Source organism: Rhinolophus sinicus, linkage group LG02, assembly GCF_036562045.2.
Source record: "Rhinolophus sinicus isolate RSC01 linkage group LG02, ASM3656204v1, whole genome shotgun sequence".
NCBI classification, from domain to species: Eukaryota; Metazoa; Chordata; class Mammalia; order Chiroptera; family Rhinolophidae; genus Rhinolophus; species Rhinolophus sinicus.
In genome coordinates this window covers 99539405-99554915 of record NC_133752.1, presented here as the reverse complement: position 1 = coordinate 99554915, position 15511 = coordinate 99539405, and the positions used below count along the sequence as shown (strand labels likewise).

At 45.5% G+C, this 15511-nt stretch overlaps 1 protein-coding gene across 1 annotated transcript in view; it reads right to left on the bottom strand.

Moving 5' to 3' along the window:
• USP6NL (USP6 N-terminal like) overlaps window positions 1-15511 on the bottom strand; it is a 227022-nt gene that overhangs the window by 209465 nt on the left and 2046 nt on the right. Inside the window, exon 2 of the mRNA XM_074324987.1 lies at window positions 15148-15303. The gene's annotated coding sequence lies outside the window, so the exon portion shown is untranslated. The remainder of the gene's footprint in view (window positions 1-15147; window positions 15304-15511) is intronic.

The following is a 15511-nucleotide window of genomic DNA, read 5'->3' as shown; positions in this document are numbered from 1 at the left end:
ACCACAGGAGTGAGGACTTTGCATCATAGAAACGCCCTAGATCAAGAAACACCTCTGAGGATGGGTGGAGTAGAAGCCGCATTTGGCCCCAAATAAAGAACTGTCCTTCATAAACGGAGCTGGCCTGGCCGAGGAGGAAGGCCCAGCTGGCTAGGGAACAGGGAGGGAACACTGTGCCCCAGACACTGCCCAGCAAGTGGTTGGAGGCGGCCGCCTTTGTGTCAGGCCTTCCCCTGGGCCCCATGCCTGCCAGCCCGAGCAGGGCTCACCATACACCAGAGGCCAGTAGGAGCCAAGACAGACGGTTGAGGACCTTGACCCAACCAACCTGACAGCACAGTCCTCTCCGTCTCTGCACAAAAGATGAGTCAAGGCCTCTGCCTGACCCTGACACAGCACGTCCAATGTCAGAAACAGAGAGAGAAAGGAGGCAGGAAGGAATGGACAGAAAAGGGGAAACGTACTAAGAATAACTTTTTTTTCTCCTACTGGATTGGTGGGGGGATTGGAACAACACATGGTGACTGGAGAGAGAAGTAATAGATATCACCAAGCTTAAAAAAGGAGAAACTGCTGACGTCAGAACCAGAGAAGAACCAGCTGAAACCAAGGGGTACATCAGTTGCAGAGGAAACAGTGTGTAGGTCCCATCAGAGTAGAGAGCAGACCGGGAGGAGCCAACTCCAGGGGGTGGAGGGTCAAGGCCAAAACCAAGGTGACAGCTGAGCTGAGCTGAGCTGGGGCCCAGCAGGGGCTTGGGGAGGAGACAGCCAGCCAAGAGCAAACAACAGGGTCCAGGATGGGGAACCCAGGTTCTCTCAGCAGTGTGCCTGCGCCCCACCCCACAAAGAAAGCAGGAGCTGGAGGAAGGGGGAGGAGAGGAGCCAGCAGGGAAGTGGAGGAGACAGAGTAACCATCATGGTAAACCTTTGACAGACACTGGACTTCACCTACCAGGCAGAGTTTCCCTGCTTGGGGAAAGCCACCCAGGCACCCAGAGTGAGCAGTGTAAAGTAGTTTGTGTCTCCTTGTTCTTGGGGGTGCTACGAGACAACCCGAACAGGGTATCATTCGCTGAGAAGCAGACTTTTTGATTTGTTGGTGTGAAGAGTGTGTGGGGTCACCCATGTTGTCGCAAACAGCAGGATTTCCCTCTTTTAAGACTGAATAAGGGGAGCTGGATGGCTCAGTTGGTTAGAGTGCAAGCTATGAGCAACAGGGCTGTCAGTTCGATTCCCACAAGGGCCAGTGAGCTGTGCCCTCCACAACTAGATTGAACACAACAAACTGCCGCTGAGCTTCCGGAGGGGCGGACGGGTGGTTCAGTTGGTTAGAGTGGGAGCTCTGAACAACAAGGTTGCTGGTTTGCAAGGGGTGGTAGGCAGCGCCCCCTGCAACTAACATTGAACACTTGAGCTGAGCTGCCTCCGAGCTGCCAATGGGCGGCCAGATGGCTAAGTTGGTTAGAGCACACGTTCTCAACAACAAGGTTGCCGGTTAGACTCCCGCTTGGGATGGTGGGCTGCGCCCCCCCACAACTAGACTGAACACGGCAACTGGACTTGGAGCTGAGCTGCACCCTTAAGATTGAAGGACAATGATTTGACTTGGAGCTGATGGGTCCTGGGAAAAAACACACTGTTCCCCAATAAAATAAAAAAAAGACTGAATAATATCCTAAGTGGCTACGCCAGACACAGTAGGCCAAATACTACATGATGCCACTTATATGTGGAATCTAAGTGTCAAACTCAGAAGCAGAGAGTGGAATGGTGATTGCCAGGGGCTGGGGGAGGGGACATGAGGAGGTGTTGGTCAGAAGCTACCAACTCAGTTATTCAAGCTGACTGCGTCCTGCAGACCCACTGCACAGCACAGCACCTGTAGCTGACACCACCGTATTATGTACTTACACTTGCTACGGATAGGGCTTTCTTCCTTGCCATGAAGGTAGCTTGTCTGTGAAGTGCGCCCTCGCGACACCCTGTTCAGGGTATCCACATCAGGGTCTCACTATTTTCTGCTGTCTAGACATTCTTTTAATGTCTTTTTTGATGGAAATGTCACTTGTGCGTCATTGTGATTCTTCCCAATTCTTGTTTACTTGGAAGAGCTTCCTGATGTTGGGATAAGATGTCGACCCCTCCTGCCATCAGGTGGCCAGGTGGGGCCTGAGATGGATGGTCATGGGGGTGGGGGGCAGTGGTGTGGCCTAGTGTACTCTACAGTACAGTTCGCGTTACTGCGTTACTGTTTCCTATGTGTGCCACAGAATGGGAATGGTCCAGAAGCCCTGCCTTAGGGTGTAACCTTTGTTGTTTAGTCCTTTGGGCTTTGCCTCTTTGCATTCAAAGTTAGACTTTTGAACTCTAAAACCCCTTCCCTTTCAAAAATACTCAGCTTTTGCAAATGAGATGGGCCTGGGCTTTTAAGTCATGAACAAGTCCATGAGTTTAAATGTTATTTGAGACTCAGTCAACTGCTTGGTTGTCTCTGGGTTATTCTGGGATGTCCTTTTGCTGCAGCATACGTAGGTCCCCAAGGCAACGAAAGGCACACGAGGTAGGGGCAGGTAACAAGGACAGACCTCTGACTGTCCCCTTCTGTTATCTGGCCACACAGGAAAGGTGTCGTCACCCTCCCAGAGGGTGATTCTGAGGCCCCGCCCTTCCAAGCTCAGAGGCTGCCTCCTTGTGCACTGCAGCCAAACTGTGATGGGCCCGTTTCCCAGAAGAAGGAAATAAAAAGAGAGAAGCACTCTGGGTGCCATCAAGAGATCAGAAAAGAGAATTAAGTCTCCACAGCAGGGTACCATTTAGTGCGAAGCAACTGTTTTCAGGAAGCTCCGTCCTGATTCACTCCCCCGATAGACAATGCGTGCTATTTGAGGTCAGTTGCTCATCCTTTCTGTGTCCCAGTTTCCTCTTCTGCAGAACAGGCACTAATCATACTACAGCATGTGTTGTGGAAATGGATGAATAATCAGGGCCTCCCACAGAGCACGGAGCCTGTGAAATGTGAAATCAGGAGCTGTGGTGAATACTTATAGCTGGGAAGGGGGAGAGATGCACCCAAACGCCAGTTTCAGTGTTGACTGTGGAAATCTGCTTCAAGGAAGGGTCTGTCCTGAAGGACACACTACTGACAAAAGGAAGGGCAGACAGAGCATAGTCAGTTTCTGTGATCCAGGAAAGGCTCTCTCCTTCTCATACAGAGTGGCCTGGGATGTCTGTTACCCTGTTTCCCCGAAAATAAGACCTAACCAGACAATCAGCTCTAATACGTCTTTTGGAGCAAAAATTAATATAAGACCCGGTATTATTATATTATATTATATTATATTATATTATATTATATTATATTATATTATATTATAGACCCAGTCTTATATTATATTAATTTTAATATATTTTAATATTATATTAATATAAGACCAGGTCTTATATTAAGTTTTGCTCCAAAAGACGTGTTAGAGCTGATTATCGGCTCGTCTTCTTTGCGGGGAAACAGGGTAGGAAGACAATTAAGCCCTTAGCTTGCTTTAGGCTGACTCGGGATCCTCAAGTGGTGTATTTGGAAGGGTCTTCACACATCTTCTGGTTTCACAGTCTTCAACGTTTGAAGAAAGAGTTCTACCAATTTAAAACGAACAGATGAATTTTAGGTAGAACCCAGATATCAGACAGATAAGAGCGGACCTGTTTAGGCTGATGGTGAAGTTGGCACTGGACTTGGCCCTCTCGGTACCACTCTCTTGCAATCCAGTCCTAAGGACCCCCCTCAGAACCCCTAGAGCTTCTCATACACAGTTTGAAAATATCCTGACAAAGATTCTCTCCTTAACTAAGCTCTACACAGGCTCCCCTGAACTTTTTCAACCAGGCCTCAACTTTCAGACTCCCATAAGTATCTGTGCATTGTCCAGTTTTAGCAAGAATCCTGCTAAGTTGGTTTAGCTACAATCTCTCATCGTCCGTATCTGATCACCCTCAATATCTGAGTGGGCCCCTCATCCCCCACCACGCCCCAGGTGATGTCTGATCACCTGGCCTGCCTTCAGCAAGAATCCTGTCAGGGAGGTTTAGCCAGAATCCAGAGTCCCCCCACTCCTGGTGTTTCTTCAGCCCACCCACCCCCACCTGCTCCTTGGCTGTAAATTCCCACGTGCCCAGGATGTGTTGTACTGAGGTTTCTTGTTTCCTATTGCAATAGTCCTGAATAAAATGGGTTTTTCCTGCTTTAACTGTCCAACTCTCATTTTTCTTTAACAATCCCAATTAGCGTAACTCTCTCATTTGATAGATGAGCAGACAAGTCTGGAGACATGATATTACTGGGACCTGAATTTCTTGATTCCAGGCCCAGTTCATTTCTCTTTACATACCACACCGAAAATGGTGGAAGCCATTGATAAGGGTGTCATGAAGGGGTGATGGCTGGGAGTCAGAGCAGGGAGCAGGGAAGAGACAGACAGAATGTAAAAAGAGGGATATAAGCAACATTTTGGGGGAAAAAACAAAAAACAAGGGAGCATATCTGACGGAAGGAGGTGAGAGGCAGTTCCTTCATATATAAAAGACAGTGCGCACAAAAGGAAAGAGACCACTTCCTGATGTTTAGGGGAGATGATGCTATGTTCTGTTTTGGTCCCTTGGACGAGAAGACCACATCTCTTGTGTTACAAAGGGGCATAGATTACTGAGATTGCCTAATTAATGAAATAGACATTTTGTAAAATGCTGTTTCATAAATCAATGATAATCTAACCTCAAAGTTATAACACTTGGGTCTTTCTCTGGAGTTTTTGCTAATCAGTCTGTGAACTGTCTGGAATGGAAACAAGACAGAAAAGTTGTAGTGATTCCCAACTTCCCATTCCACCTCTGCCATAATTCCCATCTCTGCCACACTTTCCTTAGTTCTTAAGAATGCAGAGGAAGTCTTTGAAATACCTGAAAAATTGTTCAGTTTGCAAAGGTGTATGTACATGTACAATGGAAGGCACCCAATGAGTATTTTAACCTTTATGAAGCAAATCCAACCACATTGATAGATGGTTTCTTAGTCTAACACGAGTTCATACCCTTTCTCTTTAAAACATCTGACAGCAGAGGAACGATGTTTCTGGAGGACAGTCGGGCGATGGGTACCAGAGGCTGTCAAATATGTCATATCCTTCGATCCAGCAACTCTACTTCTAGGAATTCATCCTAGAGAAATAACGGAGATTTACAGAGATTTATGTAAAAGGTTGTTCACTGTAGTATTATTTATAATATTAAAAATTAGGAACAATTTAATGAGCTATCAAGAGACATTGGTTAAATAAATTGTGGTAGAGCTATGTGATAAAATAGCACAATGCTATTAAAGTCATTTGTAGAGAATATTCAGTGTCATGGTAGTATTTGTAAATTATTAGGGGGAAATGCAGGTTGTAAAACATTACCCTGTATTATCGCAAGTTTGTATTGTATGTTATAAAACACACAAATTTAGAAAATACATGTAACTTAGATACCAACTGGGACCTGTCTACTTTTCACAATGTAGTGATCATTGGCTCAGTCCCTCTTCACAACTTCCTTAGATTGTGGAAGTTCAAAGCCTTTCACGAGATTCCTGCGATTTCTAAGTGGCAAGGTGAAGGGGAAGACACTTGTGTCATCATGGTTACACCATATTGACCCAGATGTGAAACTCAGCACCATCTTTAATTGACACAGAATGCGATTATGCACAGGCACCTACACACACAGATACACACAATATAGCACCAAGCACCTGGGAGTGTGGAGGGAGGGAGCAAAAGGAGGGAAGGCTGGAAAGGAGGAGTTTCTATTTCAGCTTGTAAATTGCACCTTCAAAACCTGCCAATCTATTCAGCGTATTCAAATTCAGTTTATCCAAGTAAATAGGCATGTAAATTTTAAAAATGTGAAAAACACAGGATAGTAATGAAAAATTAGGAAAACAGTGGTTTGACACGTGTCAGTCCAGGCATTCAAAGTGCCCCAGGTAGCACTGTATTTGGCCATCACTGTGTAGGCATCTCTGGATTAATTCTAATTAATAGTTTGCACATTTAGACCAATAGTGAAATAAAATCAATTTGACCCAGGTGACAGGGCTGTTTCCTACATAATATCCCAACATTAAGAATGGAAAGGACTTCATTCAAAAATAGAAATAAAAGTCTGGTCCAAACAAACTAATGAAAGAGATTTAGTTTGAAAGAGATTTACCACCAATATACCTGTTATAAAAGAGGAGAATCGTGGTGTTTTTTTGGTACACTTAAGGTAGGGCTTCGAAACACCACATATACTTTAAGAAAACAAAATCAGAGAATCTGATAGGGAACTGAAATTCCATTGTCTATCCCTGACTTATGGTTTGGCATTTCCTTATGTAAATATTAATTTCTCCGTGAAAGGAAAACATAGTTTGAAAGGCAGCCGTTCCCCTGCATACAACCTGTCTCAGTCTGCTCAGGCTGCCATAACAAAATACCACAACCTGGTGGCTTACACAACAGAGATTTATTTTCTCACATTCTGGAGGCTGCAAGTTGGAGATCAGGATACCAGCATGGTCAGGTTCGTGGTGAGGGCTCCCTCCCTGGCTTACAGACAGCTGCCTACTCACTGTTCTCACATGGCAGAGAGAGCTCTGGTCTCTTTCTCTCCTTATAAGGGCACTAATCCCACCATCGGAGCCCCTCCCTCATGACCTCATGGAAACCTCATCACCTCCCAAAGGCCCTATCTCCTAATACCATCACATTAGGGAGTTAGGGTGTCCACCTACGAATTTTAAGGGAACACAGCTCAGCCCCTAGCACAATTCCCAGCCCTTCTTCATTTGGAGGCCGACAATGTCCATGTTGATATTCATTGTCTGTGATCATAGATCGGGCCCATCGTTTGGAGAAAGGAGGCATTGCTCCTGTCTCATCTCTCCACCAGGTATAGTCTTTGGATTTGATTTACTAATAACTCTCTTACTTTGCCCACTCAGTCATCCTTACTTCTATCCTGTCACAGCTGGTCAATATGACCAGTGAGACAGAATTCAAAAGGAGTCCCATCATCTTTAAAATAATCTAAAGAATCCACCAGTGCCATCCATGTGGATTTGCTTGGTTAGGGCACCCCCACGTGTCTCCAACGGGAACTGCCATTGAAGTTTCTTTGAAAAATCATAATCACTCTGACTCAATCATCCATAACAATGTTTGTCTTCACTGAGCACCTGCTGTCGCTGAAGCATCGTGGTGACAGATATTAAGGCAATTAGAACGTGGATCTTGCCCTCAAGAAACTCACAGTTTAGTAGAGAAGATAAGACATGCATAAAGAAATTTGAAAAGAGAGGCGGAAAGCATCAAATGCTTTTAATTGCAACAGAGAAAGTGCTGCGGAAGGCTGGAAGGAGACAAAATTAATTCCAGCGGGGGTATCTGAAAGGCTTCATGGGAGATGTGGTACTTGATGTGGGCCTTGCAGGCTGGGTATAATATAGGGCCAGTCATTCACTGGTTCACTCACAAAATCTTCTAAGTAGTGGGTAAATAAACCCATCAAAGCAGAAAAGTGCAGGACTTAGGGAAATAATAGCAAGGAGTTTTGTGTTGTGAGAGCATGGATTTGTGAAGGGTAATGATGTGAATTAAGACCAAAAAAACTTGATGTCAACTGTAATAGAAAAATAAAATATAAGCAAACAAACAAATAAGTAAATAAATAATGTTTTTTAAAAATCAGACAAACTTGAACTTCTCTGGGTAATGTAGTGGGAGCCAGAGGAGACATTTGAACAGAGGAGATAAGCTCATTTATTTTTTGATTTAGTCAACAGTCTCATTCAACAAATACTGGGGTACCTACCAGTGCCAGGCCCAAGGCGTTGCGTACACTGTGGTGAGGAAAGCACTCACTGGCCTTACTCTCACAGAGCCTATAGCAGGGAGAGATGATAAAGAGGTATTCATACAAATAAATACCTGAGTAAAGATTATGACAAGGCAGACGAAGAAGAACAAGACCCTATAAGAGAATAATGAGGCACTAGAAACTTCATTAAAATTGAGAGTCAGGGAAGTCCTCTTTAAGAAAACGACATTAGACCTGAGAATAGGCCAGGAGAATACCCAAGGTAAAAATTTGGAAAACGAAACTTCCATGCTGTGTACAAGGCCTGAAAAAGAAAGGAGTTTTCTGAGCTCAAGAGGCTGGAAAAAGACTGATGTGACTGGAGGACAGAAGCAAGGAGGAGAGTGGCAGGGACTGGCACAGAGGAGCATAGGCGCCAGTCCGAGTTAACCTTATAAGCTGGCAATAATCCTGGATTCTAAGTGCCATGGAGAGCTGGGGAGCAACGTGACCGCATCTACAATGTATAACCCTCCCTCGGGTGCAGTGTGAAAAACGCACCAGAAGGCATATGGGCAGCCCTGGGACACAGGTGAGGCAGCCATGACTGCACCAAGTCAGCTGTCAGTGGGGATGGGGAAGAGGGCTCCCAGAAGGCTACTCTGGCCACTGTATGAGTTTCCAGGGGGAAGGCTAGAGGGAGGGGGCCATATTGGGAGACTATTGCAATTGTCTTAATGGGGCAGGGGAATAAAGCATGAGAGGGAGGGTGGTCAGTGTGTAGTTTGGAAAAACCTCACCCAAACTCCCGGGGTGGGGAACCTGCAGTCTGAGGGGAACGTAAGGGTAAGAAAGGCATTCAAGGAGATGTGAAAGCTTTGGGCCTGTGTAAGAATAAAAGGAAGACGTGCGATTGAGTGAGGGCAGAGAGTGAGTTTGGACTGGGACCTCTCACCTTTGCAGAGTGAGCATGACACGCAAGCAGAGGTAGCTACTTGGAGGAATTAGTGAGAAATGTGGCCAGAAGCAGTGATTTAATTACACTGTGGTTCTCTAACTTCTGACCCAGTTAAGTTTCACTTGGAGAATGGGAGAGAAGATACCCTTAGCGGGGTGGGGGTGCAAGGGAAGGATTGTGATGGTTTCACAGTGGGGAGGGTGAGGGGGTTGATGAGAGAAAGACAACATAAAGGCACCCAGAGCTCAAGGTAGCTCTATTAAGAGAGAAACACAGAAATTCAAATAGAAGTTGCCAAAAATAACTCCCACCTGAAATTGTATTACATGGTTATATTAAAAAAAACAGCATCTCAAAATGGAATTAACACTTGAATATAAGACCTGAAACCAGTAGAAGAAAACATAGGCGGTAAACTCCTTGACATTGGTTTGGCGATGACTTTTTTTTGGTTTTGACACGAAAAGCAAAGGGAACAAAAGCAAAACAAATAGATGGGACTACATCAAACTAAAAAGCTGCACAGCAAAAGAAGCCATCAACAAAATGAAAAAGCAACCTACCAAATGGGAGAAAATACTTGCAAATCATATATCTGATAAAGGGTTAACATCTAAAATGTATAAAGAACTCATATAATTCAATAGCAGAAAAAAACACACACCAAACAATCCGATTAAAAAATGGGTAGAGGGAGGTCGGCCTTGTGGCTCGGGTGGTTGGAGCTCTGTGCTCCTGACTCCAAAGGCTGCTGGTTTGATTCCCGCATGGGCCAGTGGGCTCTCAACCACAAGGTTGCCAGTTTGATTCCCGTAGGGGATGGTGGGCAGCGCCCCCTGCAACTAGCGATGGCAACTGGACCTGGAGCTGCGCTGCGCCCTCCACAACTAAGATTGAAAGGAAAACAACTTGACTTGGAAAACAAAAGTCCTGGAAGTGCACACTGTTCCCCAATAAAGTCCTGTTCCCCTTCCCTAATAAAATCTTAAAAAAAAAGAAATGGGTAGAGGATCTGAATAGACATTTTTCCAAAGAAGACATACAGATGGCCAACAGGTACATGAAAAGGTGCTCAACGTCCCTAATCATCAAAGAAATGCAAATTAAAACCACAATGAGATATCACCTCACACCTGTTAGAATGGCTATCACCAAAACAAGAAATAAGGAGTGGTAGTGGGGGGAGGTGGTAGAAGAGGGTAAAGGGGATCAAATACATGGTGATGGACAGAAAATTGACTCTGAGTGGTGAACACAGTGCAATATATAGATGATGTATTATAGAATTGTACACTTGAAACTTATATAATTTTACTAACCAATGTCACCCCAATAAATTAAATTTTAAAAAAATTTAAGTGTTGGTGAGGATGTGGAGAAAGGGAATCCCGTGCACTGTTAGTGGGAATGTAAATTAGTATATGGACACTATGGAAAACAGTATGGCATTTCCTCAAAAGATAAAAATAGAACTACCATGGGACCCAGCAATCCACTTACGGGGGTATTCATTGAAAGGAAAAGAAAATTCTAACTTGAAAAGATGTATGTATCCCCACGCTGATTGCAGCATTATTTACAACAGCTAAGACATGGAAACAACTTAGGAATCCATGCATAGAAGAATGGATAAAGAAAATGTATAACGAAATATGTAATGAAATATTATTCAGCCAAAAAAAAAAAAAAAGAAGGAAATCTTGCTTTTGCAACAAGAGGGAAAGGCCTTGAAGGCACTATGTGAAGTGAAATAAGTCAGACCGAGAAGACACAAACCACATCATCTTGCTTGCATGTGGAATAAAAAACAAACAAATAAATAACAAAAACAAAAATGAATTCATAGGGGGCCGGCCCGGTGGCTCAGGCGGTTAGACCTCCATGCTCCTAACTCCGAAGGCTGCTGGTTCGATTCCCACATGGGCCAGTGGGCTCTCAACCACAAGGTTGTCAGTTCAATTCCTTGAGTTCCGCCCCCTGCAACTAAGATTGAATAGGGCACCTTGAGCTGAGCTGCTTCCCAGATGGCTCAGTTGTTGGTTGGAGCGCAGGCTCTCAACAACAAGGTTGCCAGGTTCAATGCCTCGAGTCCCGCAAGGGATGGTAGACAGCAACCCCTGCAACTAAAATTGAACACGGCACCTTGAGCTGAGCTGCCACTGAACTCCTGGATGGCTCAGTTGGTTGGAGCACGTCCTCTCAACTACAAGGTTGCTGGTTGACTCCCGCAAGGGATGGTGGGCTATACCCCCTGCACCTAGAAACGGCAACTGGACCTGGAGCTGAGCTGCACCCTCCACAACTAAGACTGAAAAGACAACAACTTGAAGCTGAACGGCACCCTCCAACTAAGATTGAAAGGAAAACAACTTGACTTGGAAAAAAGTCCTGGAAGTACACACTGTTCCCCAATAAAGTCATGTTCCCCTTCCCCAATAAAATCTTTAAAAAAAAATGAATTCATAGATACAGAGAACAGATTGGTGGTGATCACTTTGCAACATATACAAGTATCAAATTATTATGTTGCACACCTGAAACTAATATAATGTTATGTGTGAATTATATCAAAATAATAATCAGACAATGAACTTCAGAGCCACTCAGCCCTGCACAGGGCTTGCCAGGTGCACATAGACTGAGAAGGCTGCCCTTTTGTAAGCTCTGGAATCCTTGCAGTAAAATGGCAGCCCCCCACTCTTCACGCCTCGGCCCCTCACCCTGCTTTATCCTTCTTCAGGGCATTCATCGCCATCCCACACATTATCCATAGATCTGTTCATTTTTGGCTTCCCTGCAGTAGAATTCAAGCCCTCTGAGAGAAAGGACTTAATTTTGTTCACTGCTGTCTCCCCAGTGCCTAGGACAGCCCATGATCTGCTCAAGAAATATTTTTAAATGGGTGAGGTATTATTTCCTGTGTTATAGAGGAGAAAACAGGCTCAGAGGTAACTTGCTGAGGTCATTCAACTAGTAACCTAGCAACTACCAAGAACTAAAGTGGCCCCAGCCCTCCCTCCCAACAACCAAGTAGGAAATCCCCCTCCTCTTCCAGTCTAGCAAACCCCCTCCCTGCCAACGCACCACCTTGACTCTCCGCTGAGTCTGCTGGAATATATGGGCAATAGACCACTCTGCACAGTGGAATGTTCATGTGGCTGCAGGTTAACCTGCTCCATGCCAGGATTTGCAGTTTTCCTTTCCTCTTAAAGGACTGAAACCTAATGTAACCTCTTCCTGTCATGGGCTTGTAATTATTGTGAGGTGTGAAGCAGATGCAGGAACCAGTGGGTTCCCACCCCTGCGGTGGCCCTGCAACCTTTCTGAGGCTGGCCTGTTCTGTGATCTCTTGTCTCTTCCACACCAGGGAGTCCGTGATGGTGTGGAGCTGCACAACTCTGCGGCCTCTGTGTGTCTGTCTTTTCTCTAGCACCATTTAATGGATCAAACGTCCAACCCTCCTCTCGCACAGGGCTGCTTGCCTTCCAGAAAGTCTCCATCAATGCCACTAATGCAGGTCCTTTAACTTCGCTGCAAGCTCATTCAAACCTGAATCTACAGCCACATGCCTCTTCATCAGTTTGTGTCACTTTCCCATATCCCTTACCTGAAGTTACTGAGTTTGTTTGGTTTAAGGCATCTGAGCAAACTCATGAATTTGTGCTAAGTTCAATGGGGATTAAAAGAAGTTAATTTCATCCATGCACCACCCCGACCCCCACCCCCACCAATACCACCACCATTTAGTTTCTTAAGGCATGGGTCTTGGTGAAAAAAGTTTAGGTTTGCAAAGGGTATTTGGATAATGACTGGTGGATTATAAATAAAATATAAAATAAAACCAGGGTATTGAAAAGCCTCTGCAGCTGTGTGAAACAATGAACATCTGAAACATTTCTGGTTGGATGAGTACTCGACCCTCCTATGACTCTTTTTGGAGAGGAGGGTGGAAAACTAACACTGGAGAGTCAGCCGGATGCCGGAGGGACCGCCATGAAACTGAGCTCCCAAATCTTTCACATTGTACCTCTGAACCGTGTCATTACATGGCTGTCTTAGAAGGGCCTGAAATCAATATGAAAGAAGTTCAAAAACCACTCCATAAGCAGCTGAAATGCTGCCCTTCACTTTTCTTTTTCTGCCCCCTGAGGAGTTCTAAACCTTCCTTCATTCCTACATCAAGCCTGAGACACCAGGCTCCCTAGAAGTGTCGTTTTTTTCTGCACGACGTCTGCAACGTTCTGCCAAGCATCTGTGGGTCTTTAAAGGAAATGTGAAAAGGTAGCAAAGACACATCTGTACGGCAAAGACATGTGGCACAGGGGAGGAGCACATCAATCAAAGGCAGAGAGAAAGAAGCCTGCTAGCAACCTGAAAATCAAATCGTGTCAGCGAGCAGGCCCGCGTGGAAAAATAGATTAGAAGGGCACTGAACAAGAGAGAAGAAAGACAAGCAGCCCCTACCAAAAGTAATGAGAGGCAGAGGGGCCTGGAGAAACAGCGGGATGAAAAGACTCTCGCACCGATGAAGGATGGACTCGTGCTCATTTAACGCCACGGCTGTCCATCTCCACTTCGCTCTTTGTGTGCAACTCTCAAGCCAGAGCTACAGGTACTGGGAGCAATGAGGGGAGGAAGGAGATGTGAAAAGGGTGGGGGAGCAGGCGTAGGAATTTAGATGAGCACAGAAACCTCCACGGCAGCACCGTCCTTCAGGTGACCTCAGTGCTTCTGGTAGAGCCTCTGTGAACTGGGATGATGACACACGCCTCACATGTTATCCTGAGATGGCGTCAGGAAAGCGCCAGGCGCAGGTACTGGCACAGATGGGGGCTTCTTAAAGAGCAGCTGTTACTATTATTAAACAAAATTTAAAAGCAGCTGGATGTTGTCTCTTCCATTTTCATCTGTGACAGTCAGCCTTTGAGTGCCGTCCTAGTGCCTTCTTTTTCTCAAACGCTGTATTTCAGTTCTCTCCTCTGCTCCAACTCCTATGTTGGGACAGAACTGTCTCTTCATCTCCCAACCAGAAAAAAATGCTTTGAATATAATATCTAGTAGACGTTTAACAAAGGCAAACACGAATATGCAAAAATTAAAGCTCCATCTACCATCCGGCCACCATCCCTGCCAACAACAATATCTAAGAGGCAAGTCCGAGCCTATCTAGACTTGAATACCAGAGAAGCAGGTGACTTTGACAAACGACTTCGGTGATGTGATTTTGGACTGTCCAGAATGCTTCTACTCCAACAGCAGTTGCCCAAACAATAAAATTACTTCCCATGACAGACTGCCATGAACACCAGAGGAGGGTCAGGTGGATGGAGCAAACACCTCCCTACAATCCAGGCGTTTTCAATTTTCATTTACTGTCATAGATTCCCTGCATTGTCACAAAACAATTACACTGACCAAACACATTCAAAAGCCAAAAGAGAAAACCCCATGGTGTGTCTTTTTTAAAGCACAACGGTTAGTCTCCAAGAACTCTAAACAGTCTTTGTCTGAAGATGTGTGACAGAGGCCGTGCCCACGCCACCCTCAGGACGACGTCCTACCAGCACAATCTCTCCACTACCCGCCCGTTGTTCTCATGGGGAGCAGAAGAGCCTGTCCCACTGAGCCCTTGAGACAGTACTATTAGTGCTTCACACTAATCTTAGTACAAAAGTGACCAATGCCTTCTGGTGGTGGACTCTGGCCCATGGACTCTGGACCATTCTCATCAGACTTTTTGGTGCTGGGGTCCTTTGCAACCTCGGGTTTGCAATCTTGGGTAGCATGCTTTCCATCTTCTGCAGCACTTGGCATGACAAGGGGGATAGATATAAATCCCAGCACAGAAACTCAGGTGCTCTAGAAATTTAAGTGCATTTTATGAACTTAACTTCTATTTCAAGCCTTCATTCTGCCTAGTGGCAGAAACTTAATCTAAGCCAATTTGGAGCTTATCCCTATTCCCTGAGTAATAAGCACAGGTTAGTTTCCAACACCCAGGCTCTGTGTTTGGGCATTTGTGGTTGTCATTAGGTAGTCATTGCTCAAAAAGATTCCAGCTCCCTCTTCCAAACATATGGGAGGGTTGTGCTTCCCCACACACCTGGAGTGTGGCTACATGACTTGCTTTGGCAAATGAAATGTACGAGCAAGTGGCATTTCCAGAAGGAAGCTTTATCGGGTCCCTGGGTGAAGGCACTGCTACTGACCTAACACGGAATTTTCAGCTGATCTGCAGTAGACCTATAGTGTGAGTGAGAAATGAGGCTTTGTTGTTGAGCCACTTAGGCTCGTATTTGGTGTTGTTTTTGTTACCTGGGCATATTCTAGCTGCCTACAGGTGATGGCATCCATCCAAGGGGTCCTCGTTCCCACCTTTTCTTCCACTGGTCAATCCACACTTGCCGAGCCAGCTTCCATTCCCCACCTCAAAGCCTCCTCAGATTCAGACTCTCAGCTGCTTCGGATCCCCTGTTAGAGGACAGGGACAAGTTTGTTGTCACAGCATCACACCGGGCCACGTGAAATTCTGTGAGGTGTTCAGGCCCATTTGCCCAGACATTCCGTGCCACCGAGAGTCTCATGATTCCCCCGGGGTTTTAACAAGGAAACAGAGCAAGCCTGCCCCCACTCTGGCTCTGGCTTCCTCCCCATCCCCCTTCACCAGGAGGCTTGGGCC